Source organism: Meleagris gallopavo, chromosome 8 (assembly GCF_905368555.1).
Source record: "Meleagris gallopavo chromosome 8, MGAL_WU_HG_1.1, whole genome shotgun sequence".
Lineage (NCBI taxonomy): Eukaryota > Metazoa > Chordata > Aves > Galliformes > Phasianidae > Meleagris > Meleagris gallopavo.
Window position 1 is genome coordinate 25,779,716 of NC_139411.1, and position 27,312 is coordinate 25,807,027.

At 39.1% G+C, this 27,312-nt stretch overlaps 1 long non-coding RNA gene across 3 annotated transcripts in view; it reads right to left on the reverse strand.

Moving 5' to 3' along the window:
- LOC109368854 (uncharacterized) overlaps positions 1-27,312 on the reverse strand; it is a 225,057-nt gene that overhangs the window by 55,912 nt on the left and 141,833 nt on the right. For 2 of the 3 annotated variants that reach the window (XR_014884714.1, XR_014884715.1), the window contains 4 exons: positions 25,272-25,369; positions 9,678-9,948; positions 9,473-9,556; positions 6,141-6,244 (listed from right to left, as the gene is read on the reverse strand). This is a non-coding gene — a long non-coding RNA (uncharacterized LOC109368854). The remainder of the gene's footprint in view (positions 1-6,140; positions 6,245-9,472; positions 9,557-9,677; positions 9,949-25,271; positions 25,370-27,312) is intronic. The other variant, XR_014884716.1, reaches the window with a different exon arrangement.

Here is a 27,312-nt window from a genome sequence, read left to right on the forward strand (position 1 = left end):
TGAGATATTGGATTGATTTACAGACCTTTTTTCCCCTCCAGAAGTAAAATGTTTTCATAATTGTAAAATTTCTAAACATTGTTTTTAGATGAGATTTAATAATTTCAGAATGCATTAATTTACATAAAATAAATTTGCATAAAAGTTCAGTTTATCTTGCATTACATTACCTGCTATTTATAGTGAGAGGTCATTTTTAAATTAGAACATTGATTTTTTTCCCCCTCAAGTAGCAGATATTAGATAACAGTAATCTTTGTTCCCACTTTTCAGTAGGCTTCTTGAGTCCAGATCCTGTTTTGCTCCTGCAATATTTCCGTTTTGATGACAAGAGATAATGGCATTATGTTTTGCCAGAGAAGTTCAGGTGGGATATTAAGAAGAATTTCTCCTCTGAAGGAGTGGAGGGGCACTGTCACAGGCTGTCCAGGGAGGTGGGGGAGTCACCATCCCCTGAAATGTCCAGGGAATATGGAGATGTAGCACTGAGGGACATGGTCAGTGGGCAATGGGTTGACAGTCAGACTAGATGATCTTAGAATCTTTAAGGCTGGAAAAAAAATCTTCAGAAGAGCATTTAGAAGTGATACTTATGGCCACCCATATTCCAGGGATCTACACATGGAGAGTAGCTGGATGAAAGTGAAGATTTAAACAAAAAAAGAAAAAAAAAAAAAAAAGCTTAAGGAACGTAATGATGATCTCCACGCATTCAATAGACTGTAACAAAGAAGTGTGCTATCCTTTTTCAGAGCATGTAGTGAAGCTGCCAGTCTTCAAATCTTTGTGGGCAAGCTAGATGGGCATCAAACAGTAATGCTACCAGAACAGCCAATTCTGTCTGACACCAAGGAGAATTTCATTAGAGGAGCTCTTGAGTTCAATTCTAGTCCAAATTTTTTTTGATTTTGTCTCCTAGAGAGGATCAGGATGTAAGTTAACTCAGAATAAAATTCAAATAAATCCTGTGTTCAGTACAGCTACCCTGGGAATGAGAAGCCAAATGGACTCTTGACATTTACAGCTTGCTACACAGATCTCTACCCATGTAATTACAAGGAAAAGTTGTATCAATTGAATTTATTTCTGGTTTTTATTCTCTTGGGCTCATATGTGGGGAATTGGGGATTGGATCTTAGTACTTTAAATGGAAAATAAAATAATTGTGATTTTGTTCTTTTTTAACATCTGTTCTTCAATTACACAATAATATTGTTGCCATGTTCCTCTCATGCACTTCACCTCTGCAAGTTGTTTCAAGGGCACTGGGGCAGACTCAAATCTGAGCACAGAAACGATGTTTATATCTATACACAGATTAAAGCTAAATGTCAAAGTAGAGAGGGAAGTATGCTAACAGGTAGGCATTAAAAAGTAATAACCAAAGAATTGCTTGGAGCAGGTTTCATTGAAATTCCCTTTGTGCTGAAATGCAGACTTCTGCCCTTTGCTCCAAAGGAAAAGAAATAAAAATCAGTGAGTACTTGAAGAAAAAGAATAGAGAATTTCTTCATTTTATCATAACAAATATGTTCTCGTTTCTTAGGCAATGTGAACTGAAGAACTTCCCACAAAGATGTAGTATTAAATGCAGAAAAAAAGTTATTTCTACATTTCACAGAAAATTTCAAAAATAAAACTAGTTGTTTTATTCTAGACTACAATGATTTAAGGAAGATGTGGTACAATGTGTGAATGCAGACACAAAGAAACAGAAAGTAGGATCACAGGGATGGCTAATTTACTTTGTAGCATTGAAGAAAGGCAGCAAAGGAACACAGAAATTGGTGAATGAGTTGTTCAAGACGAAATGGGCAGGAAGTAGAGCAAGAGCGGGAGAAAAAGAAGTAGAGGAAGCCCTACTGAAACAGCAAAACCTTAATCAGAAATAGTCAAACCATCATCAGAAGATCTAAGAATGCTTGAGCAGCATTTATATTTGAGGTATCCTCAAATATTCCTGAGATATCTATATAATTTTCCTGTTTAAGAGAAACCTTTCAGAATTTTAAGATCTATTCACCTCTTAAGCATGAAACAGCTCTGTAATAGGAGATACAAGAGCAGGTAAGCTCACACTGAGGGGTGTTTATTAGAGGAGAAGGGTGCTGGGCCTATGTTTGCTAAATATATCCACTCTCAACACAGGAGAAAAGGAAGGCTTGCAATCAATAAGCTTTCCTGGCTCTAAAGAGCAATTCTCTTCTCATTGCCCTGGCACAGGATTTCCTTGAGAACTCCAGCATGAAACTTAGTCTTACTGTCCTAATTTTCCCCCCCATCGGAAAACATCATCAGCTATTTCTTCTATTTATCTCTAGTATTCTAACTAGAAAAAGAAACCTGCAACACACAAACATCCTTTCTTCCACTGTAGTTAACTTGAGCACTATAAAATTCAGAATTTCTGGCTTTTGAGCATTCAATTATCTTTCAGCTTTTCACTGTAAACACAAATACTATGAATTTTTTTCCCCCTAGAAGATTGTATAATCATAAGGCTTCAAAAAAAAAAGTCAAAGATTACCAGTAATAAACACAGAGCAAGACTGATGGGATTTTAATTTAATTTCTATCTACTCTAAGGCATGAAGCTGTTATTGAGAAAAGCTGCTAGGAAACCATCCAGTTCAGCTCCATATTGATGGAATTCTTGATCCTAGATCTCCACTTCTCCCTCTTTCCACCTCCCCTTCACTGCTACAAATACATCCTCTAAAGAGCTAAGCTTTTACTATAAAAGTAGTGTTTTCAGACAAGGGATTAAAAGCTACTGCAACAGAAAAACAGTTGCACTAGTGCTTCCACAGTCTTTCAGAGAAAGAGAGATTTCCTCTCTAGTTTTTGGTATTTAATGGGTAGGAGTTGAAATATCATGAAAGCTTTCTATATCTAGGAAAGATCCTGAGTTATCAGCACACAAATTGGACTTATCATGGCTATGCTGTGAAGAAGCAGCATTAGCTTTTTTTTTTTTTTTTTTTTTTTTTTTTTTTTTTTTTACTTCAAGGCAAATGAAGAAATATCCCAAAGTTTCTTTCAGGAAGATGCATCTATACAGATAAACAACTTTTGTAACAAAGAAATTCTGAGATACTTCTAAAATGGATTGGTTTGAATCAGTGTACAGACTACTGAAAACTAAAACTATAACGGTAAGGCTGTATTCTTGAGTTTGTTGCTTGATTTATGAATTGAGTATTTTAATGAGAAGTGTCAAAGCAAACTCAATATTGATAACTTAGCTCTAAGTACAATACTTTTCCAGGATTCAGAAAACACAAGTTCATATTTTTGGTCTGAATCATGGGCTTGTAATGTGATTTCTTAAGCTAATACTGTAATCCTGAGGTTATTTACTTTCTATGACACATCTTCTGTTTCAGTGAGAAATTCCATCTTCGGTCAAGTTGTTAAATGATATTTTCCTACAAAAGACTCCAGTACATCAATTCCATATGTAATAGCATCTTTTGACCTTCTGTGTCAACTGACTGGCCCCATTCTGACTCTCTAGCTGTGCGAAAGGTCTTCAGGATTCAACTAGGTCAACCAGTTCAGAATTCCCCATGGGGAGAAAAAGCTCAAAATAGTAGAAAAGCATTCCTAAAAAATTAATCACCAAGCCCTTCATAAAAATTACTAACAAATGCACTAGTTGAAATTGTGATTTTTGGTGGGGAAGACATTTCTCCATCAATTTCTAGAGTTAGCTCACTTCATGTACCAAAAAGATACCAGATACAGAAGTAGTTAAAGATGTACACCATCTTGATCTAGAAACTGTTGATAAACTTGAATAGATGCATTTGCATTGTACTACAGGGTTTGTCTTCCTTGACATTTTAGAAAGGAGATTTATTTTTCTTCTTTTGAAATCAGACTATACATGAAAAGTCAAACTTAATCAGTAAAGTGATTTAAATTACTGAAGAATAACCTTTGTTCAGCTTCTCAGTTTGACCATAAATAGACTGCTGTGTGATCAAAGCAAGCCAAGGAATGGTCCAGCAGGTCGAGGGAGGTGATCCTCCCCCTCTACTCTGCCCTGGTAAGGCCTCATCTGGAGTACTGTGTCCAGTTTGGGGCTCCCCAGTACAAAAGACAGGGATCTCTTGGAAAGAGTCCAGCCGAGGGCCACAAAGATGGTGAAGGGCCTGGAGCATCTCCCCTATGAAGAAAGGCTGAGTGAACTGGGTCTGTTTAGCCTTGAGAAAAGAAGACTGAGAGGGGACTTGATCCAGGTTTATAAATATCTGAGGTGTGGCAGCCATAGTGGTGAGGCCAGTCTCTTTTCAGTGGTACGTGGAGACAGGACGAGGGGAAGCGGGCATAAGCTGCAGCACAGGAAGTTTTGCACGAATGTGCATAAGAGCTTCTTCACGGTGAGGGTGACGGAGCACTGGAACGGGCTGCCCAGGGAGGTTGCGGAGTCTCCTTCTCTGGAGATATTCAAGTCTCGCCTGGACGCCTACCTGTGCGACCTGGTGTAGGGAACCTGCTTTGGCAGGGGGTTGGTCTTGATGATCTCTAGAGATCCCTTCCAACCCCTACAATTTTGTGATTCTGTGATTCTGTGGTTGAAGTTTCACGAAGAGACAAAGACTATAATAGAGGAGGTAGTTATATTCTGTGATAGCTCTTATCTAAAAAGTAACTTTATTTCATAAGCTCATTGCTCCAAATTCCCCTGTAAACATCTAAATGAATGTAAGTTTTAGAGGAATTTTTGCCTGTTTACTTCAATCAAGCTTTCATTTCAAGCAGGAGTGCCAGAAGTTAAGCATGAAGAGCAGCAACACTGTTACTTCTGAACTTAGCATTTCTTCGTAAGTGATTTGAAACAAAGTTGTGTTTATACTTCTACATTAATTTAAAGGCTGATTAATCAAAATATTTGAGTTTCTTTTTTTATGTATTTAGTAACAAAGCTGGTCTAAAAATAACATTTCCTATGAGATTTGTACTATTAAGTCTTTTTTTAAGCAGTGAAATTGTTTTGCTTCTTGAATTGCTTAAAATTATGAGCAAATAAAGTAAGAAAACTCCTAACAACTTGCCAAGGTTATAATTGCAAGATTTTAGGCCTGGAAAAATCATCATAGAAACATTAAGGTTGGACAAGATCACTAGAATCATCTAGTCCAACAACTGTCCACCCCACCATGCCCACTAATCGCATCTCCACAGTTCTTGAACATCACAGACAGTGACTTCACCACCTGCCCATGCAGCCTGTCTCACCACTCTTTCTGAGGAGAAACTGTTCCCAGTATTCAACCAGAACCACCCTGATGCAACTTACGGCCTCTCAATCATCACATACTGCAAGCATATCCAAGATTTAACAAGTGAATGGCTATTTATGTTTTCTTTCCCAAACTCTATCCTGCCATGTAACGTACAGACAGAAAACACACTGTCCTGAGATTGCTTCTTCCTGAATTTACGCCAGTAGTCAGGAATGTATAGAAACTAAAAGCTGTGAAAGAGTTTGTGCTGATTTCTGAAAGAAAGCATGTGAATGGATAACTCCAGGCACAAATCCCAATATAAAACATTACAATCCCAACAGCAACATTACAAAATCCAAGCTTTTGTTAGAAAACACCAAAACCAAGCTTGTCTCTGAGGTGTTGATTGAGACTCAAGTATGCAAAGTTTCTTTCCTGGGTGGGTGATCAAACACTAGAGCAGGCTCCTTAGGTAGGCATTTGATATCCCCTTCCTGACAGTGTTAATGAGGTATCTGGACAATGCGTTTATTAATACACATCAGCTTTTGGCTAATCCTGAAAAGATTAGGCAGCTAGACTAGATTATCTTTGATAGACCCTTCCAGCTGAATTATTCTATTTGGTGCTATCTTTGAAGGCATAATTTCATTTTCCAGTTTCTGGCAGCTCACAAGTCAACCGCTCACCACAGCTGCTTAAGAGACACACTTATCCACAAAAACCAAAAAGCAACAAGAAGCCAGCACATCCATTGGCTTTTTTAGACTGTAGCACTTACATCATTGTCACCCATAAGGCAGAGAATTAGACATTTTTAAGACAATCTAGATTGTCACTGAAAGCTTTGAGAAGAGTTTCTATTATATAACACACTAAAATACAGAGACTTTTCACAGCACTCACCAAACCAGAAATGAAGACTGTCGTTCAGACCATCCCAGCTATTTTCCAGCAATCGGCACACAACAGCTAAATGAAATAGCTGATCCCTCAGAAAGAGCTCAAACCTGCAAGAGAACTTTTGTATTGATTTGAATTCTATGCAGCTGATGTCATGCAGTAGGAATCTGATTAGATATGATATTCACCTGTAGGATTTGGAAGGCAATTTACCCAGGGTAGTAACACATAACAATTTCTCAGTATCCTTTTGATCAGATCACCAAATATTTTAGGAAAACAAACAAGCAAACAAACAAAAAACAATAAACAACAGCAAAAACAGGAAGATAAGACTGACAGAAGACGACAGTTATATTCACAGTTCAAAGGAAAAAATAAATGAATATCACCATCTGCTCAGCTGGGTTGTACAGTGGTAGGAAAATCTATAAGAAATAATGGAGATTTTACAATAAAGCATCTGATCCAAATTCTGCCTTTGGGTTCAGCTGAACAAAAGACTCACTAGTACAAAATTTCTAGAGAAGAAGCTTTCTCTCCTCACTTCATCTCAAAAAACACAAAAGTTCTGGACAGGCTTAGTGGAGAGCTCTCTAATACTGCTAAGTAAAAATAAAATGCTATTTTGGCCTTGATTTCAAAGCAGCAATGAGTATTCACATTTCAAGGCTCTTAATGAACACTGTTCTTCTAAGTCTAGGGTATCTAGCTAATCACAGTTGTGTGGATTTTCAAGGAAATCATGGGAGACCACCATCAGCTCAGGAAGGAAGGCTTTGGAAAGCCCACAAGAGTTCTGTGATTCTGTGGTGTGTGAGCAGCAATGCTCAAGGAGGATGGATTTGGTTGCTCAAGCTTTTTAACAAGAAACGGGTTCTCCAAACAGAAACAAAGGCTATTGAACAAGTTCAAAAGATTGTAAAAGGGCACTAATCCTTCCACTCAATACCAGGTCAGTGTATGTAACTGAATGAAGAAAACCCTGCTTTGTCAGAAGGTGATATTAACATGTACCATGACCATGGATCATCTTCCTTAGTATACTTGATGCTTCATAACAGAAGCAGATGTGGCAGATGGCTCTATTGCTGTGTTTCTTCAGCTCTAAAAGAAGCAGAAAAGTTCACAGCTGTATCAAAAATCTTTATCCATCCCTAGTTTAGGTTGAGTCAAGTAAATCTCCTTATTACTGAAATTCAAGAAGTTAAAAAAATATAGAATGACCAAGCATATGCTTTCACTTATCCTCCTTCCTGAAAAGGAAATTGGTCAGATGAGTTTCTGGGGTGAAATAAATAGAAAGTACATTTTGAACATACAGATCTTCCTGTGAATTCTTTATGGGAAATTGAACTTTTTCCATACAGAAGTTGCTTGCTTAGTAAAGGTCTTGTTTATAGATTGTAAAATACTCATGCAAACATAATAATCTCTGAGTTGTATTTTCAAACTTTGATCCATTTTCAGCATGGGAAAAAAGAATGTGTGAAAGGTTTTGATTAGTGTTAGAATCCTCTTAATTCTAAGAGCATGGAAAAGTACTGTCACTGTTTCTTTTCATTCACTTTGCATTAAATCTCAGGAGTAGCATATTTCTATTATTTTTTTCTGAAGGCTTGAACACCAGTGTTGATTTTTCTGTTGCATATATTGCACATTAACACTTCTATGATTCTAATTCAATATTATGTGATCTGTAAATATCCTCTGAGACTGACACACCAGAAATTGAAGAAAACTGATGATCACCTGTATAAACAAGGTAGAAGAAAGTTGAGCTGAAAATTTCCTGGTCATGACAGAAACTGCTTTCTTAAGAAAAGCATTTTGAGATATTTTTTTACTGCTCTGGAAACACAAGCTTTTTTATTTTCCTCACATCTTCCTCTTGCATTAGGGCTGCTATTTTTTCTGTATCTTCTCAAAGGCAGAAATTGATCCTGAAAGAGTCCATAAATCATTTAACTGAGAAACCAACATGCACGTATGGAAAGAATTATGCAAAATTCAATTTTTTGGTAATATCTGGAGCAGACATCTAGGATGGACTACATTCAGAGCTCTCCAGATGAACATTATAGTTCAAGAAAGGTTTGGGAAAAATTATTCTGCAAGAGACAATAAATAAGTATTGAGTGCAGTCATTTAAGTAGTTTATGTTTCAACCAGTACAGAAAGTCACTATTGAGAAAGAAATCATTACCTAAACTCAAGACCAGAATTCAGAAATAGGGAGCATTTAAGTTCAATGTCACAAGTGTAAGCCTGGAAAGAACCAACTGACTTCTTTGATTTGTCTGCTAGTTGACAAGTATTCATATAAGAAAACGCGGGTTGCTGCACAACTCCTTTCTTGTGGATGTGCGTCTCTCAGTGAATGGATACTAAGCAATTTAAACTGAGATTTTATATTGTCTCCTTGTGTAAATGTAAAGTTCTCCTGCTGTTTTTCTACCTTTCCCACTTACAGCAAAAAAATGCTGCTGATGACTTTTTGGGCTGCTCCTTTTGACTGAACAGGAAGAAAATGTAGGAACAAAGTATATTGGTAACTCAACTCTTCTGGTATGTTTGGGAGAGGTTGGTTGGAAGTGTTCATAAGACATTAAGATTACATGCAGAGTAAGCATGTGTGCCTTGCTTTGCTAAGAAGTTGAGCTGAAAACAGCCCTAATATCCACAACTGGCTTTAACTGGTGTCTTTATTTGCTGTCACTGAATAGGAAAAAGGGAAAGAATGGAGTGGACAGGCTGTATCTATCACTTGATAAAGAGATACGAAGAAGAATGCAGAATTCATATAGTTTCTGTACCACAGTGGTTTCCTAGTGACAATTCCACAGATTGGAAAAAATCAGCAAAAACGATAAAAACACCAAAGCAAACCACATATATCTTAGTATCCTAAATGCTCTCACTGAAATACTGGAGGGATTCTTAGGAGTCTGACGAAAATTCGAGAGCCCTGTGCCAGGGACCAACCTCAGCAACCAAGCAGTGATATGAAAAAGCAGAGTTGAGCTGGTGCACTGGGCAACTCTCTCCTTTTCCAGTAAAATCTGTTTATTCATCAAAAGAAAAGGCCACAAGGTGCCTCCAGTGACTTTTCAGTTGGCTCCTAGTGAATGTCGCACAGTTTCATCTTCTGAATGACAACACAGATCACCACTGTGCCAGGCACCATGCCCCATGTTTGCCTGCAGGCTGCGGAGTTAACAGGATCAGAGCCCAAGGCAACAGAATGATTTAATTCCCAATCCTTGTGACAGAAGACAAAGCTCAGCCCTTTCCAACCCATTCTACAGAATGAAATCAATTGAATCAATAGCTACCAAAGGATACTCCTTCAGACAGCAATCACAGCACCGGTTTGCTTCCGCAGCTTGCAGACTCTGCTCGAAAATGATGGAGGATTGCTGAAATTCAAAATAACAACACCTTTGGTGGGCTGCTGTGGTATTCAACTGGCATTGTGTCTGAATAAAGCATGCAGGAAACCACAATGAGAAAGCCAAAGCAATCGAGAGTTACACATACCACTTAAAGCTCCTCTACTGCTGAAGGAAGTACACGGTTTCTCCAGCCACTTTATAATGTCAGCTTGCTCTGTTATAACTCTGTGTCTCAGAGATGGCATCACCCCTTGTTCACCAACTTCTCTGCTTCTGGTTATTTTAGCTGCTTTGTGTGTACAGCACCAAGTGGTTCATATGATCCTAAAAGCACAGTGGCAACTTCAGTTTTGTAGTCCTGTTGTCTGCAACTGAGATTTGTCCTGTTAGCAGGCTGTTAGGTAATAAGAAAAACACTGTTCCAGATAAAGAGAAAAAACAAAAAACAACTATAATCAAAATTAAAATAAACTTCAAAATTCCAGCACAAGGGTGGCATTAATTTTCTGTACACATCTTGGGGAATCCTGATATTCCATCACTGAAAGATCAGAAACAACAGCAGAGCCCACTGTACAGACATATCCTGCATATGAAGAAGTAATAAAAGTAACACTGAGCAGATGCAGGTCTCTATTAAGTGTTTCCCTAAACCTGGGATCATTCAGACCTTACTCAAACATTGCTTGTGACAGCCACAAAACTCAGATCCAGAACTCCCAGGTCTAACCTGTTTAGACCCCAGGTTTTCACTGTCATTAATGTAGAAACGTACTTTTCTGCTCTGGTTTCCCTCTTGTGCTTTCTAATTTCTTATGGTGTTTATGAAATGACTCCTTCTCATACAAAAAGTGTGACTGGTTTTGTTTATCCTACTTATTATATGAGAATAATTTGCAGGCTGTCATTTCATTATTAAATTTGAAAGGAAAGCAAACAACAGAACACTGCAAAACTGAATGTTCCCAAGTGAAAGCAAACCCATTTTTACCTTATGCATTTAACCAAAATTCATCATAACTGACTGCAAGCAAAGCTTGTACCATCAAATATCAAAACTAGGAAATGGCTTCTCCCTGCTGTCATCAAGATCTGCTTTCAATGTTAGGTCTACCTCGTCTACCATCCAAAGATTGCAAGGAAATTTATGATTCAGCAATGAAATCTTAATTGCTTCCTCTTTATGTTGATCTGTTTTCCTGGAAATACAATTAATTCTCTATGCTGAGCCTTTAAGAATGAAACAAATTATAGCTCCTGTTCACTTTGGCAATGCAATCACTTTTAATCAGTGCATAATTAGGATTTAAACAGTATCAACCTGTCCTTGTTCTAAGAAGGTAACTGCGCTTAAACTTCAATTACTCCTAAATTTAAAAATCAATTGCAAATAAAATGTCCTGCTGCTGATGCTAAAGAGATTAGAAAGACCAGAATACATTCACACAAGAAGCTACTCATGTCAACACAATTGCAACAAGCAGCTGCCATAATGTAGGTAATTCAGCTGTAATGCAATATTAAGGCCTTTATCTAATCAAAGGCTGAGGGCTAAGGCTGTCAAAAATACAAGACACCTCAAAAAGCAGATTGTTATTGTTTTGTATGTGACTTTGACCTGTGCAAGTCAAATGAGCCATTTTGCTTTAAGAAATTAATTGCAGTTTGAATGCTTGAAAATCCATTCTTTTACCTCAAAATCTGCCTATAATGAGAGGACAGAGCAGTCGAAAATCAGCTGTCAATTATGATGACTCTAAAGTTTGAAATAATAAGCACTTTATGTATAAGTTTATCACTGTGTTTTCAAGAGGCATCAAGGCAGAGAGTGAGATTCACGCATGCCAAACACAGCACAAGCACATGTTGAGATGTCTGCAAGGCATCTGGGAGGATCAATGGGTGAAGCCTGGGATTGAACTCAGATTTCCAAGCCTCGGTTTTAGATGCCCAACCCTGCCAAGAGTGCGGGATGATAGGCTCACGACTGTGCAGTGTGAGACTGAAGAATCAAAGTTGTTGGAGGGAGTTGGAGGGAACTGCATTCCTTGTGGGACTGACCCTGAGCAGGACTGCAGGAGCACAAAAGTATTCAGCAGCAGACCTGGACTGAAAACCTACACTGCCCTTCACATGGAAGGGAGGACCATGAGACCTTCCTGCCCTAAGCAGCAGAATGCTTAAGGAGGACTTTAAATGCACATTCTAATTCCTGGATGGAAACTGCATCCCTTCAAAAAGAAAAAAGAAGGAAAGAAAGAAAGAAAATTTCATCACGATCACTTACAGTACTGTTACTTTTTAAAGATTGCTTCCAGATTCTCTGTCTGGGGACTTGACTTTCATGTCACCATGATGGAAATTGGCAGTGAGATACTAGATGAAGTAGAAACTAAATATATCGTATACTATAATAGAAGCATGGCAAACTCTGCATGGAATTTGTCTCTTCAGCCACTCAGGGTGAAGGACAGGACTTGTTTTCTGTTCAGGGCATGACTCTGATCTATGTCCCTCCCAGAAACCTTTTCATTTTCTTTGGAAAATGAAGGAAATGGCACATGGCAGCTACATCAAGACCAGTTAGCACAGCAATGCTCTGGTAGCACAAGAAAAATCTTGTTTTAGTGAGTATGCCCCAGGATACCCCAGTGCTCTGATGTTCCCAGGTGAAGGTAGGACCTCTCTTCACCTCAAGTATCTTTTTTGCATTTTCCTGTTTATTCATTGACAAATGTATCAACTCCAGTATATTTTCAACTTTTTTTTTTTTTGAAGCAGACAGCAGTGATACTCCGCCAGATCTAATGGAGCGTGTTGATGGAAGAGCTGCTAGGGGAAATTCTCAGAATACCTCTAATGGTCCCAGGAATAGAGATGAACTACTGGGACTGAGTCTTAGGACAGGCTACACAAAATGCTTCTGGGAACAAAGAAAACTCATCCCCTTCCTCATCTCCACACAATCACAGCTCTCACTTGGACTCCCTGATATACACCCTGGTGTCTGCTGTCAGTTTTTATTCATCTTTCACTGAGACAATCTCCCACTGAGACACCATTACCTCTGTGCTCAGTTCTTTCACTGAAAGTCCCAAAATGAAGCAAGGCCTGACATCCTACAGCATGTGAAAGTGAAATAAAAATGTTATTTGCTTTGTTCCTGTGTGACACAAGTGTAAAAAGTCCTTATCCCTCCCTGTAGTTTGGTCATTCTAATGTGATCAAGTACCACTCAGCACCGATTATGTGTTAGAGGCTGCAGCCTACTGGATCAGAAACTATCTAGAAAGACATGATAAAAGGCCTCAAAATAATTCAGGCCAGGTTTTTTACTTCGTCTTTGAGCAATTTCTTTCTTCTTAAACTTAATCAAAGGTAAGAAATATAAATCTTCCCTAGAAACCTGACAGGTAAGTTCAAATCTACACAGCTCAGCAAAGATGTGTTAACTGCATCCTGGTTCAGTACTAAAGAGGAATCTTTACATGTATTCAGGAGTCTGTGGCACCAAACCTAAGAGTTTGCAGAATGGATTCAGTGCTTTAGTGAAGACAGAATGCATCTGCAGCTGTGCATCACAGGTTGAAGGGAAGTGTGTGTGGAAATACAACCAAATGGTGCCTTGAAGCTGGGATGCAAGAAGCCTCCCCAGATGAATGCCAGTTGTTACTGACTCAAAAGTTTAGGTAACAAGGGCAAAGAGGAAATACTTCATGCTAGCTGAGGTGAAATTGCAGGCAAGGGAGGAGCAATAGGGTTATTTGATCGCCCGCCAGTCTTGTAACAGCAGAGCATAATGATCTCTGAATTACATAGCTGACCACACAGCTTGCTCTGCCTGAGAGCAGTGCCAGACTGGGATTTCATGAGGATTCCCATTCTCAGATATACTCCTTCTTCTTTGCAGCTGAATAGCTAATTATGCCTTTTGTCATAAGATATTTTTTTCTGGCAAATGCAATCGCCTGACTTTTTATATCTGCTTTGCCATTTGACATAGACATTAAAAAAAAAAATAATAATGTCATCGCTGAACTTCCTCATGCTGTCTAATTAGACAGATCCTAGCTCTTATTGCTAATGTGATTCTGAGCATTCTGCAGAACTGAAAGTCTTTCTTTGTGCTTTTAGATTAACCAGTAAGTTGGCCGTTGATCAAGGTCAATGATTCTTAGCCTGCTGACATGGAAACAATGGCATTATTAGGAAATGAGAAAGGTTTCCCATGTGGGAACTATGAAAATGGCTCTCCACATCACTAGCAAAAAACTGGGTAATAACATAACTCTTTGACAGCATTTAAAACAAAACAAAACAAACAAAACAAAACAAAACAAACACATACACATTCTGATCCCAAATTGGCATGGAAAAAGAAGTGATTTGACATACTTCTGACTATTAAAACTACTGAAATATTGCCATTCTTATTGGTATAGCTGTGGTGTTGGCTTAACATGAAAGGCACTCAGACATGAGAGAGGGTGGTGAAAAAATGAGACTGGAATACATCAGACATTCCTGTCAAGATTATCATTTGTGGCACTATTCCTCTTTAAGATACCAGTTCTGTGTATTTTGGAATTAGTAAAAAACCTTAAGGGCATACTTTATTTGGGCATTCTGAGAGAATTTGGTTCACAAGGGAAAGAGGACATAAAAGTGTCGCGTTGCAATTTCCATTGAAACCATTAGACAAGCTTGAATTCTCTTCATCAGGCCTTGGCTAAGTTTTCTGCCCATTTCCACTGTTTTCTTCCTGTGGCTCTGACACACAGAACCTCAACTCATCACACAGAGAATGAGGTGATTATTTATTAATGATATTTCATGATAGTTGAACTGGTCATCCTGGCTCCCACGTTCAAAAGTGTTTGAATTTCCTGATAACTCTTGAAAAGTGCTATTTTTCCTCTTAGTTTCTAGAGGTAGCTCTGGCTGTTTTCTCATTAGGCTCACAGCAAGAAATAAATGAAACAGGTGACTGGTACTGAGATTTCAGTTCTGATGGGATTTCTGCTACACAGCGAGCTATAGCTGCAAAGTTAAGTATGTGCATTTAGGTGAGAAAACATGAAATACATTGAATAACAAGGGTCAGCTGACTTCACTGGTGAAAGGAATGACTCAGTTATGACATGTTTTAGTGGATTTGTCTTTTGTTCATAGCATCCTTTAAGGGGTTTGGATCTTACACTCTTGTGATATCCTACCACAAGTCTTTCCCACAGCATGCCCTCACAACTTCTAATAAAAAGGCATACAAACTTAAAAGACCAAATCTAATTCTATTGCATTTAATACAACTTTTGCTATTATCTCTAGGGGAAAATGGATTAGAAAATGGAATCAAACAGATGCCACGTCCATACAGAAATTAGAAGCTTCCTTACTATGTGGTTTTTGATCAGACCTGAAGTTGCTTTGGAGATACAGAGCACTGCAAACACATGCTTGGTGTAAATAGATTATTTCACAAAGAGTTTATTCATAATTGCATTGAAATTACTGGCAGTATTTTTAACAGCCATTCTGGTTCTGATGCTGCTTTGAGAAATTTATAAGAAAGCATAGAGCCTCAGATAGTGTGGTAGGAACTCTTGATAAAAATCAAGATCTGAGGCTGTGTTCTATGTCTACAAGGATAACAATGGCATTAGAGATTATTATTATATGCTATTAAAAATGTCAAAATGTCCTTCTTATACATATTAATGATAAATTGTTACTAATATACAAAGATATCCTAAATTGAGCATACCTAAAGTGAGCAAAAAAAGATAGGAATGCATCCAAGAACATCCAGCCAAGGTTCAGCAAAGAAGCTGTCCTTAAATAGTGAAAGACATCATCATACTTTTGGAAATTAAGACAATTAACAGTCAAGTGAGCTATCTGAATCCAGACTGTGTTAGCACTTACAACTTCGGATATTTGCTTTTCCACAGTATTAATATTTATATATATGTTTAAATATTTGCTTATTTATTTATTTATTTATTTATTTATTTATTTATTTATTTTAGCTGAAAAAATAACACTTGGGGTGACTATTTTTTATTTATTATTTTTTACCTGGATATTTATTCCTTTTATACTTCACTACGTTCAGTTGTATTATCCATTAGTATAATGCACTTCTTCACTGTGAAGTCTTTGGACATGCTTCATTATTTGCTTGAATAGCACAACTGCATTTATCTCAACAACTGAAAATGAGTTTCTCATCTTACTCTAGTTCTATGTTTCATTCCTGACAGTAGTGTACTTGAACCATTTTCATTGAGGTGGAATACTGGGAGACAGCAAGATCTGATTCTTTAAGTATATTTATGTTAATGACATTTCCTCATTTTCAGCAGAGCTATTCATTCTTTTCTCTAGTTTAAATGAGAATCAGGCCTTAAGTGTGACCAAATTCTGAGTCTATTGCAAGATCTTTCTGTTAAAAGAAAGGTTCAGCATCACAGAGCTGAAGTTCACTCTTCAAGGAAACACAGCCTTTGAAAGGGGATTTCCTAACAGGTTTTCCATTGCTCCATTGATACTGGATTTCACAGATACAAAGTTTAGAAGAAATCATTGTACTGAGTTTGATCTACAGCAGTACTGTCCTATCTGGAGAAAAATCCAGAATTGAAAGTTCAAAACGGTAGTCCCAGCTACTACCTCAGACATCCCACACCTACAGGCTGCTGATAGGGTTTATAAGCCCTACAGGAATTTGGGCTCATCACCTTGTGGCTTTGCTCACATTGTGCATTGTCCAAATTTAGTTATTCTGAAAGCACGGGTCAAAACTGGAAAGCATTTGTAAACAAAGACCTTTCTTTGCCCTTCTGCGGGGAAGGTTGAATGGCCTCAGTGCACTGCAAGCTCTCTGTACTTACTGTTCTTTCTATTCTTTCCTCTCACTTCAAAGAATCATCTGAATTCAGAACTGAGTGGAAAAATGGCCTCAGACTGGAACATCGTGTAAACCCCTGCTGAGACACTGTGCTGAATACTCTGGTTAAGGATGCCCATGCCCAATGCACTGAGCACTAGTAAATAGGCAATTAAGGTTCCCAGTGAAGGCCTGCAAACAATATAATACTACTGTACCTTTTATTGCATTGATCAAATACAATCAGGCTGCTACAGTAACAGGAGAAACAAAGATCTATCCAGTTTGTGGAAATAAGGTCTTTCATGGTATAATAGACATTAATTATGGTGTGTTTATTAAATTAGTCACTTCTAATTAAGATGACATACAAGGAGTGTATTTTATGTTCAGCTATTGTCTAGGCTAGGAAATGTACCAAGCAAAGGGAAACAATATGCTTCTTAACCAGCACAAGCTGATACAGCCATACTGAAAATCTGTAGGACTTTGCAAACTTACCACAGGGGAGACTTGCCATTCAAATGCAGATCTCCTTTTCTGCAATCTCATGCAACACGAATCTGTCACAAAAATGTCTATGGGAGTGGAATTTGCATAAGGTTTTCTTGCTGCTAATGGGAATCTTGGGTGCACAAACGCTTGTCATTAGTGCCGGAAAGAGCAGGCTGAGCTGCATGAATAGAGGTAGTGTTCTCTGGGAATGTGATGGGTTGTCCCAAAGGGGTCTGAGCTGCCAGCTGCTTTTCTCCCGGATTTCTATTACAGGAAGGCAACTTTTAGGTATTTGAGGGGTAAAAAGGAGGCCCTTTAAAAGTGCTACTAGCAAGCAATAGTAGTGTCCATGTGTACTTGTCCTTGAGAACTCCTCCTGCAGGGCCCACAGCAGAAATGAAGAGATTATTACACATCATTTACCAGTCTTCTGAGCACGTGCTAATACAGCATCATGTGGTTTGGTGAGTGCAGGACCCACAGGGTCCTCCCAGAGCAACAATTTGGTTCCCCATGTGGGCAGAGAGGGGGCAAGGTCATCTGAGGAGCCTCACAAGAGTATCCCGAGTCCACGGCTGTAAAACCACCTCCCTTTGTTCAGGCAGTTCTGATTTTCACTGTTGCTCTCATTGCTTCTCCTTCAGTGGCCTTTCTGCCCGCTGTGCCCCAGGTCTAGACCTTGAAACACTAAGAATAAATAAAAGCCAGGAAACTAAGATTTTGTCCACATGTGAGCTATGACCTTGCTGGACAAAACACACAACTTCTATGTATTTTCATTTATTTTCACAGCCTGCACCATTCCTATTTGATTGTAAGGACAGAGGGGTTGGCTGTGTTTTCTGCACTATGATCTTCTCTTTCTGTTTTAAGTGAAAATGGAATCCTACCGATTGGAATTTCAGGATACTTCTCTGACATAAATAAATACTCATTTCAGACTATATACACATTTAGGCTGAATTGTCAGTTCCTGGGTACCACACAATATGAAATGGTATAAAAAAATGGTGTCATTATGAGAAAAAAACATTACTTAGCAGATATGTTTCTGAAGTGAAAATGTCAGCACTTTTCAGTTTCTTCATTTTCAGTGAATCAGCTAATCAGTGCTGGCAAATAAAATAATCACACAGTAGCTAGACTAATATAATTTAAGCATCTTCGAAGAGATGGCGCTGGAAGGGAGCTAATCAGCTACTAACTGCTCCACAGTTCAACTAAATGTGTTCTGTATAAAGACTTGCAAATTGATTTGAAATGCAAGGGGATTATAACAGAAATACTGTCAAAACCTTGTCAGCAGAAAACTGTAGCACTAGAGATCTGGCTGTAGCCTGACAGTGAGACACCTGGTAGATGTGACAAGGCTGCAAGGTGTCTGTAAGCTTGAGACTTGTGAGCAATGAACCAATATAAGCTTAGCAAGTGTTACTGTGAGCCTGCTGTGAGGAACAAGGCAGGGAAAATCATATCTTCAAATTACAAGTTGCCCCGTGTACTTGCATAAGGTGAAATATACGGCATTTATTTCATCCTCCACCTCAGATAAGTCTTTGAGTAAATGCATAAATGCTGCTGTGGTGCCTCTCTCCCAGTAATTCCCAATTTTTCACTGAGGTGCTGTGTGAAAGTCAAGGGGAGTTTTGCAAGTCCATCCTTTCAGGTAAATATAGGAGCTGAGAGGGCAAACAAAGAGAGAAGGTCAGCAAAGTGGAGAAATAGATAAAAAGTAAGTTCAGCAGCCAGCTGAATGAAATGACTGTATCTTCTGTCCCATCAGCTAAAACTCCAAAGCTTCTTGTTTATGCTAGCACAAGTCCCTGAAACGATTATGAGAAAGTCTTTGTTCAGCTATATGCCCTAACACATCTATTATATGATGGGATTTCTGCTGAAATAGTGAACTTTGCTATGGGTGAAACTGAATTACCACCTGCACATGCATCATTACCAAGAGCATAACAAATCACCTTCCTAAACTGATAGACCCTTCAAGTAAGTTACGGTCTTTCTGCCTTGATTCATGTTTTGAGATAGTGCTTGTAAAGCACATAAGTAAAACATACTTAATTATATTACACATGGTGAAAATCAATTTTCATCTGAGCATCCTGTTATCCCATTATTAATGATTCTGAGAAATACCTTTTTTTTTTCTTCAGAATATACAAGAAATCTTATTATCACAGTTGCTCATTCCTCTATACATCTTGCTGGTGATAAAAGACACAGCTGTCAGGAAAAGACAATCTGAACCTCTTGTATTAATGCTTCAAATCTCACATCTTAAATGAAGATTTTTCACCTTCGGCAAATCTCAAGAAAGGAACTTGTGCAGTCATTTCCACTCAGCTGAGGATGATAAGAGACAGTGTATATTTCCACATAATCTGAGAAAAATGAATCTCATTATTTTTGGTGATGTAGCAAAGAAGTAATGACCCTATGGGATCTTATTACTTGGCTGAAAAGTGAATTAGCTTTGGCATAACCATCTCGAGTGAATTACTCTAATGATCTGTTTCCTAACTCTTATGGGTGATCTCATAACAATGCTCTCAATCTGGGAGTATGCAGGAGAGCATAAATTGGTTTTGTTTTTCAAACTCCAACTTCATTTTCAAAGCAAATCCCTGAGGCACTTTGCCATAACTATTGCTAAAGGAAGCAGCCATTGCTATGGGTGATGATGACACCTCCTGTGACAGTGATAAAACTAGGTCAAAGAAGATGCACTCCTATATCATGACACAGACACAGAATTGAAGATGACCCTGATACGAAGGAACAGGAGCTATTTTCTTCTTCTAACTAGTTAACTTGGTTTACCAGACAGGCTGAAGGAGTTACAAAAACATATATTTATTAGAATCTTAATTAACAGTATTCAGGATTTTTCATTCCTTGGTGGTCAGAATGGAGTGCAATGCATAATTAACTAATTAACTCATTTCTGCACTGCCTTGGGGTACATGAAGATTCCTGCAATGAGGCTGACTCACTTAGGGTCAGTGAGTTGCTACCTAGCAGTGAGGCACTGGCTCAGGTTTCCAGAGAGGTGATGGTGTCTCATTCCCTGGAGACATCCAAGGTCAGGCTGGATGGGGCTCTGGTCCCTGTTGAATGCAGGGGAGTGGGACCAGATGGCCTTTAAAAGTCTCTTTCAACTCAAATGATTTTATGATTCTATTCTATGAACTCCTTGCAGATTGGTTCCATGCCTCCATGTCCTGGAGTCTCAATGATACTTGCTAAGTTTGTGTAATGCTAATCAAGGCTCTGATTGGAAAAAGACATACCAGCATTTCTGCTATGCGCCCTAATTACTGTACGTTATAATGTGGGTAAATACACAGTTGCAACACTGGGGTTTTAATTAAGCAAGATCAGGACTGATAAGTTTGCTTTAAGCTGGTGACCACTGATGTGTTGCACACGTGCCCCAGGCTATGCTCAATCCATCTCTGCAGCTCTCCCTCTATGGGGTCTTGTTGCTTTAAACTGTTGCTTGTTACAGAATCATTGGTGAAGATGAGGCTCCCCCTGGAGGTTAATTTTCTGGCACCTGTGTAAAGACCAGCTGTTGGGTGACAGCCTGTCAGGTTTTTAAAACAACCTAACGCTAAAGGGCAGAAACAGTGTGTCTGACAGCCGTAGCAGCAGCAGCTTTGCCAGGCAGCCCGTACAGCAGCCGAGTTGTGAGGTACTACAGCACCATATGCTGGCTGCCAGAAAAATTCTGCAAGGAGGAATGAAATTCCAAATTGAACATGATGAAAACGTGGATGAAATATGTGCCTCTAGCTCCCATCCTCTGCATGGCCCTAGAAAGGGAAGAAGAAATGTCTGTCGTTCAGCTGCAGTTAGCACATCATTTGCTGGCTACAAACAAAACAATTTTTTATCATTCTGATCAAGGAAAAACTGGAGCAAGGAGTGAGAAAATGGCACAGCCAAGAGCAGCCCATGGCTCAGCCCCACAGATCTTGTTCTTCTGCATCCTGGGAGCACCTCAGCTACCATGCAACAAAATGATATATATGCAACAAAGTGATACAAATACACCTCTCTTAGGGCTGAAATTTTAACAAAAAAAGGCATTTGAAGAAATGGTGTCATTGGGTTCCAGGTCTGCATGGTGCTGAACTCATCGCTGGGCAGTATGGAACTTGGTCCTTGTGCCTTAGTACTTCCCTGTGGGTAACCACAGGCCCACCAGTGTGCATCTCCAGAGAGCCAGGCTGTGCTGCTGCAGCATCCAGCATTCATCCTGACGTGTTTGTTAGCCCTCCAGCTCCTCTGGCAGGAGCCAAAGTGTCAGCCCTACGTGGCATGATGCTGCCTAGTGCTGTTGCACCGTTGCACAAGGAAAAATGCACCTAATAGTAGTACTTAGACTAAAAGTTCACTAGCTTGGGATCATGCCTGTCACACAGGCCTGATGAAAATGCCTAAAGAAGTATATTATCACTGGGTAAACCTACTAATTATATTTTTCTCTTCACCAAAAGTCAGCAGTTCCTGATCCAAAGATGCCCCTTCTCACTGTGAATTGTGATGTAGAGAAACCTGTGGGTCAGTTAAAGTACACCAAGAACAGCTCAGCAATGCTCTACTGACACAAAGAATTTGACAACAGTATGCTAACCTCATGTTTATAAAATTAATCCTCATACAGATGGATTTACTGAAGCTGAGATGGCTCAGGTCAGTCCCTTGAACAGAGCTGTCAGGATTTGCCACGATAATAACCACAGCAGCTGCAACAGCACAAAGGGAAGGCATGGAAGTGGTTGCTGAATTGCTCCGTGCAGGTGTATGTACACCACCTGCTTTTTATGGATGGGAAGAAGAGCTCATAGCCAACTGGTTGAAAAGACAGACAATAAGAAGACCCTCAAGCAGTAATGTGCACTATCTGAGCAGTCCAGGTTTGAAATGCTGGCATTTTTCACAGCACCCTGCTTACCTGCATGGGAACAATAACAGTGGAAGCAGTCATTTGAAATAGCAAGGAGCAGCTTTGGCACTGTAAACCTGGATAAAACTCAAGCCATTTATTACAGCAGCAAATGCAACCAGAGCTGTGACTGATCTTCAGCAATAAAATCTGATTTTGCTTTCGGTCAGTCTCCCTGCTCCTGGAATGTTTCCAACAAGGTCTTCTTCTTGAGGAAAACAGCGAGACACTGACATAAATTCTCTGTAGCAGATTCTGCTAACAAGAATGAAACATCATTTTGGCTCTAACAAAGGGTGGAAAAACATGTGAGACTCTTTTGCCTGAACTATGTGTTTATCTTCCTTGATAATGATACCTTTGGCAGGTGCTATACAGTACAATATCTTGTTCATGGCTGTCATGCTGCCTTGCTGGGGAGAGCAGTTGAGTTTGTTCAGGGCTCGGACTTGCTGAATATATTTGGCAAGAGTTTTCCTGTCAGGACACCTGGCCTAAAGTTATGGCTTGGATCTTTGTTTTTGCCTGTGCAAAGCTGGGAAGGAAATGGGTTGGAGAAGGGGTGGCCTAGAGGAGATTTATGCAAAGTCTTCAACTACGTGACGGTGGGTAACAGTGAAAACAGAAGCAGCGGCATGGACAACAGGCAAGGGCTGAAAGGTACATCAGGACAAGCCTGGAACAAGTGCCCTACAGAAACTCAGCCATACAGACTTTGAAAACCCAAGTGAGAAGCTTAATGACAACTTTTTTGAAAGGATAACAAGTGAAGGAGATGAATGTAGCCCCACATGCAAGGAAAGGTTAAGAAGCAGCATACTTAGTAGTGGTAATTCATTAAAGCTGTAAAGTGTTCTTGCATGCTAAATGTGAAGAAATCAGTAAGTTTTCAATTCCTCTTTTTTAAGGAAATAATCTGTTTCTCTGCTCTCACATGTTCACATCCTATGCACCCTGACGTGCAACAAGAGAGAATATTTACTAAGGAAGAAAAATCTATACAAGTGAGGCTTCTCTCTGCTTGGTAGCTTCATGACATTCTGAATTCTGGTCAAGACCAATAAATGTTAACCAGAGTTCGGTAATTTTCCCCTAAACAAAATAGAACACCTTTGTTTCTACAAAGTTCACTACAAGGATTTTATTGGAAGAAAAAACCCTAAAGCTCTTTTCCTTATGAATAGTCTTAGATCTGAGTGTTTCTGACATTTTTCAACTCTAATTGGCCAGCCTACTTATTGGGCCACATTCCCAAAGAGTGAGAATTCATTCCAAGCACAGAAGCAGAAACAGCATTTTTGCTGCTTCTTTTGTAACTGCACTAAACAGAGTTTCAAGAAAACATCTTGTTATTTAATATGTGTCCAATACCACCACTTATTATGGTGACTCAGTAGGAGATAAGGCTGTTTCAAAAACCTAGGCCATCTTTTTCAATAGAGCAACCTACGTGCAAGAGGAGCAACTAAATAAGCTGTGCACTGATTTCAAAGAAGTCAGTCAGCAAGACTGATGTATTAGGAGTCATCCACTTTGTCTCATTAAGTTGACTCAAAATGTGACATGACTATTCATCTTTTCTCTCATCTACCTCTGAACAGCTCTATTACTTTCATTCCTATTGAAGCCCTTCTTTAGTTTTTCTAGCTCTTGAGCTGGTCATTTTCTACCTACATTTCTCCATTTAGTTATTCTTGTCTATCATCCAGGGATTACTTTCTCTTGTTCCAGCAACTGTGGAGTGGAAGCACACTGTTCCAGGGCTGTAGAGTGGAAGCACACTGGAGCTGACACCTAGCTTTACTGGTGTTTAAAATTGAGCAAACCCAGCTACTATCTTGGAGTTCTATACACCGTAAATAATAAAAATGAAACTATTCTTTGACATTGAAAATATATATGGAAGCACAGATTACACATCTGAGATAGAGATACAGTTCTTTTAAGGGCAAAAAAATTTATGTCAGTGTCTCACTGTTTTCCTCAAGAAGAAGACTTTGTTGGAAACATTCTAGGAGCAGGGAGACTGACCGAAAGCAAAATCAGATTTTTTCCTTTTTTTTCCTGATTTTCTTTGACCTCATCTCATTACCAGCTGTAGAATAACACACCCAGTCAGATGCACATTCAGCACAGCATTGCTGTGGAAGGACTGGCATATTTCCTGTAGAAAGGCAGTCAAGTACCAGCCCATAGGTGGGGAAAAAACTACTGCAAATCTATGAGGTTGAGTGTTTCAGTGGTCAGGAATATATGGCTGTATCTGTAGGCACTGACAATTAAACACACCCCTGAGAACAGCTTTCCTATTTTCTCCTTGATGCCTCCATCACACCAGGAACTGAGTTGAATTTAGAGGAATGTAAGAGGGGCACTTAACCTCCGTATTTCATTTGTCAGGTGAGAAATGATTGATAGAGCACTCCAAAGGAATGGAGTCAGAGCACACTGTGTTGGCCTAGCATTTGGGAACTTCTCAGGCTCATTATTTCCTCAGTTTCAAAGTATGTGCTTTACATACAAATGGGCTAAGTGACTGCAAGCAGAGTCACTGATGTGGGACAGCAATGCAAACGTTTGAATATTTTCCAGCCAAGGTATGTAACTCTTCTATTTGACAGTGAAGTGAATATCAATGAGAATTCACATACTAAAATCCTTCTGGGGTAGAGAAAGGATAGAAAAGGGAACAGATTTCTGTGGTTTTATATTTTTTGTGTTCAACAAATTAATTCATTACTATGCTTCAGAGGATGCTTGATTAAATGTTTCCCAGTGCTGCTGTGGCCATCAGTTTTGCTGATGCCCAAGTGACCACGGTGAAGGTGACTCTGATTCATACAACAGAATATTCAATGTTGCAAAAAGAAAAAGAATAGCAGAGTTGACATTCCCTCTGCCTTTCCAAACCCTAGCTGCCATTCATCTCAATTTATCTTCTTCCTCTCCTTACTCCTCTCCCTCTTCTTCTGCAGGTTTCTTTGGCACACTTTCACTCCAGTTTACAGTTTCTTTTGTTTTGAGGATAATCTGACCACCTTCTAAGGGAGTTTGGGAGATGTAACTGAATGGATAGAAAACTTGAGTGGCTTTGTTCATATGAAAAGTGAAGATCAGCCTTGCCAGCGTGCACTACTTGTTCTGGAAAGTAATAATGACAATGAGGAACCTAAAATAATCCTTGCCCCAACCACGTGCACATAGAGTGTGGCTATAAACACTGTGCCCTGACATTGGGCATACTCAGGTAGTTGGGTTCCTCTGGTACTCAGAGGCTGATCTTTGACTATGTCAAGTTTCTCTCGTAAAAGTGAATGAGTTTGCTGGAGGCTGTGCTTGGCGGACAGCCTGCCAAGATGTGACGAAAGCCAATATTTCTATCATTTGCTCACCTTTTTTTTTATAGCAAGGTGCTGATTTCTATCAGTGTTCCCCTTCAGTGCAGCACCTTGTGCATTGTTGATGATCTCAGCCGACACCCTCACTGATCCTGTAATGCAGACCAAAAACTGTATCAACAGCTTGAAAGAGTCTACTCCATGTCAAATATCAGGCTGCTGTAAATTCCCAGTTCAACAATACCTTCTCTCATTTCCCCCCACTGAAGATCTTCAACAAATACTGCTTCTAACTGCCTTGTAATTCTGGCAAAGTTGTATACTCTTGTTTTTCACATGATTCTAATTGTCCGGTTTGCAGGCAGCTCCCTGTGAAAATCTGATGGAAATCTACTTCCACACAGAGTAAGATGGCTCCTTGGTGAAGTTCAGATAGCCTGAGTCCTTGATAAAGCCTATTCACAGAGGGAATATATTCTGTCAGAGTAACAAACAGTTAGATATTAAGCTTTGTAAGCTTTGCTGGCCATTGAGTCTGCTATGGAGGAACTGAACACTGAGAAAACAGAACATTTTTCAAAGGTGTCAAAGTGATTCAAGAGAGTGTTAGGACTCAGCCTCCTGAATCATTTAGATCTCCTTGAAAAATGCTACCCATTAGATGCAGAGAGAGGAACCTTCTGAGGATCTCTCAGTCTTTATGCAGAGAGACAAACTCAGCTTGTGTGCTTTGGCAGAGCTCCAAAGGAACAGAAACACGGGGAAATCTAGGGGAGGAGCACGACACAGGAGACCACATGAATTTTTTACCACCTCTACCACTGTCTTGATGAGGCCTTTAAAGTACTCACAATGCTGTTTGGAAAAGCTTCCTGCCAAACAGGAGGAAGAATGTGAACTGTGTTTTTTTTCCCCCCATTATTAAGTTAGGCAGGAATTTGCCTGAAAAAGATTAAAACATTATTTTTACTCTTGTTATACGCTTTCTTAATCTAAAAATCGTTCTTTGCCTAAACTCATTAAAATAAAATCCAGTCACCTGAGGAGGCTAATTTGGTGTCAAATGCTACACTGTCAGCAGGGTTAAAGTGTTTCCTTGTGTTTGCTTATCTATATTTTGTATTTGTTTGCTTCAAGCTGTTTCCTGGTGCACTCCACAATAACCTTCCCTACCTCTCTTTGAGCTCATGGTCTTCAGAAGTCTACATTTTCTCTTATCTTTCATTGCAGGTGAATCACCTCATCATTTTAGCTGGCTCTGTTCTGAATTCCCTTCAATTTGCCTCCTACCATTCAGAGCTTGCCTGCACTGAACAGAATTTTCTTAAACTTATTACTACTCTAATTGTGATACCGTTTTTTTCTTCACTGTGATGACATTTTTGCAGTTTTTTTTCAGACTGACCTATGAAAAATCACTTGGTGATCCACTTCTTCAATGATAATCAGTCTTATCTATCTTACCAGCATGTGCCTGTGGATTTGCTCTAAGTGATTAAAGTGATATCCCAAGGATCTCCTAAATGTTCCTCATTTGATTTTCAACTCCATTTTCACTGTTATCCTTCAGAATGAGAAAAGTCCAGCACAATTTTTTGTTTCTCAGAATGACGCTGAGAACTTCTGATTTTTTTAATGCTTCTGATCTTTGATGCACAAAAAGACTGATAATTTGTGCCCATGTAATTAGAACATTCTCATTGGCTTGGAATGTTGTTATTCACCCTACATAAATCAGTAGAAGTAGCAGAGCTTTAATTCACTTCATGGTGTTTCTGTTATTAAGTGAATTGAAGATCAAACTTAACAATAGACCCATTTTTTTTATACCAAAGCATTTTTTCCTCTAGAGAAATGAACAAAAATTCTGGTGTGCTATCCAATAATTCACTCGGCCACAAGGTTTCTATGTGGCCATAAATCTGGAACAGGAAGATCTGAACTTTGAAGGGCAGGGAGAATAATGATATGAAAAGGTCATGGCAGAGAAAAAAGGATTGGATAGGTGCAGTTAAATTAGTTGCGATAAAATTAAAAATGTTATCAAATTTTATGCTTTGGGATGTGAACACCAGCTGGACTCAGGAAGAAGTTC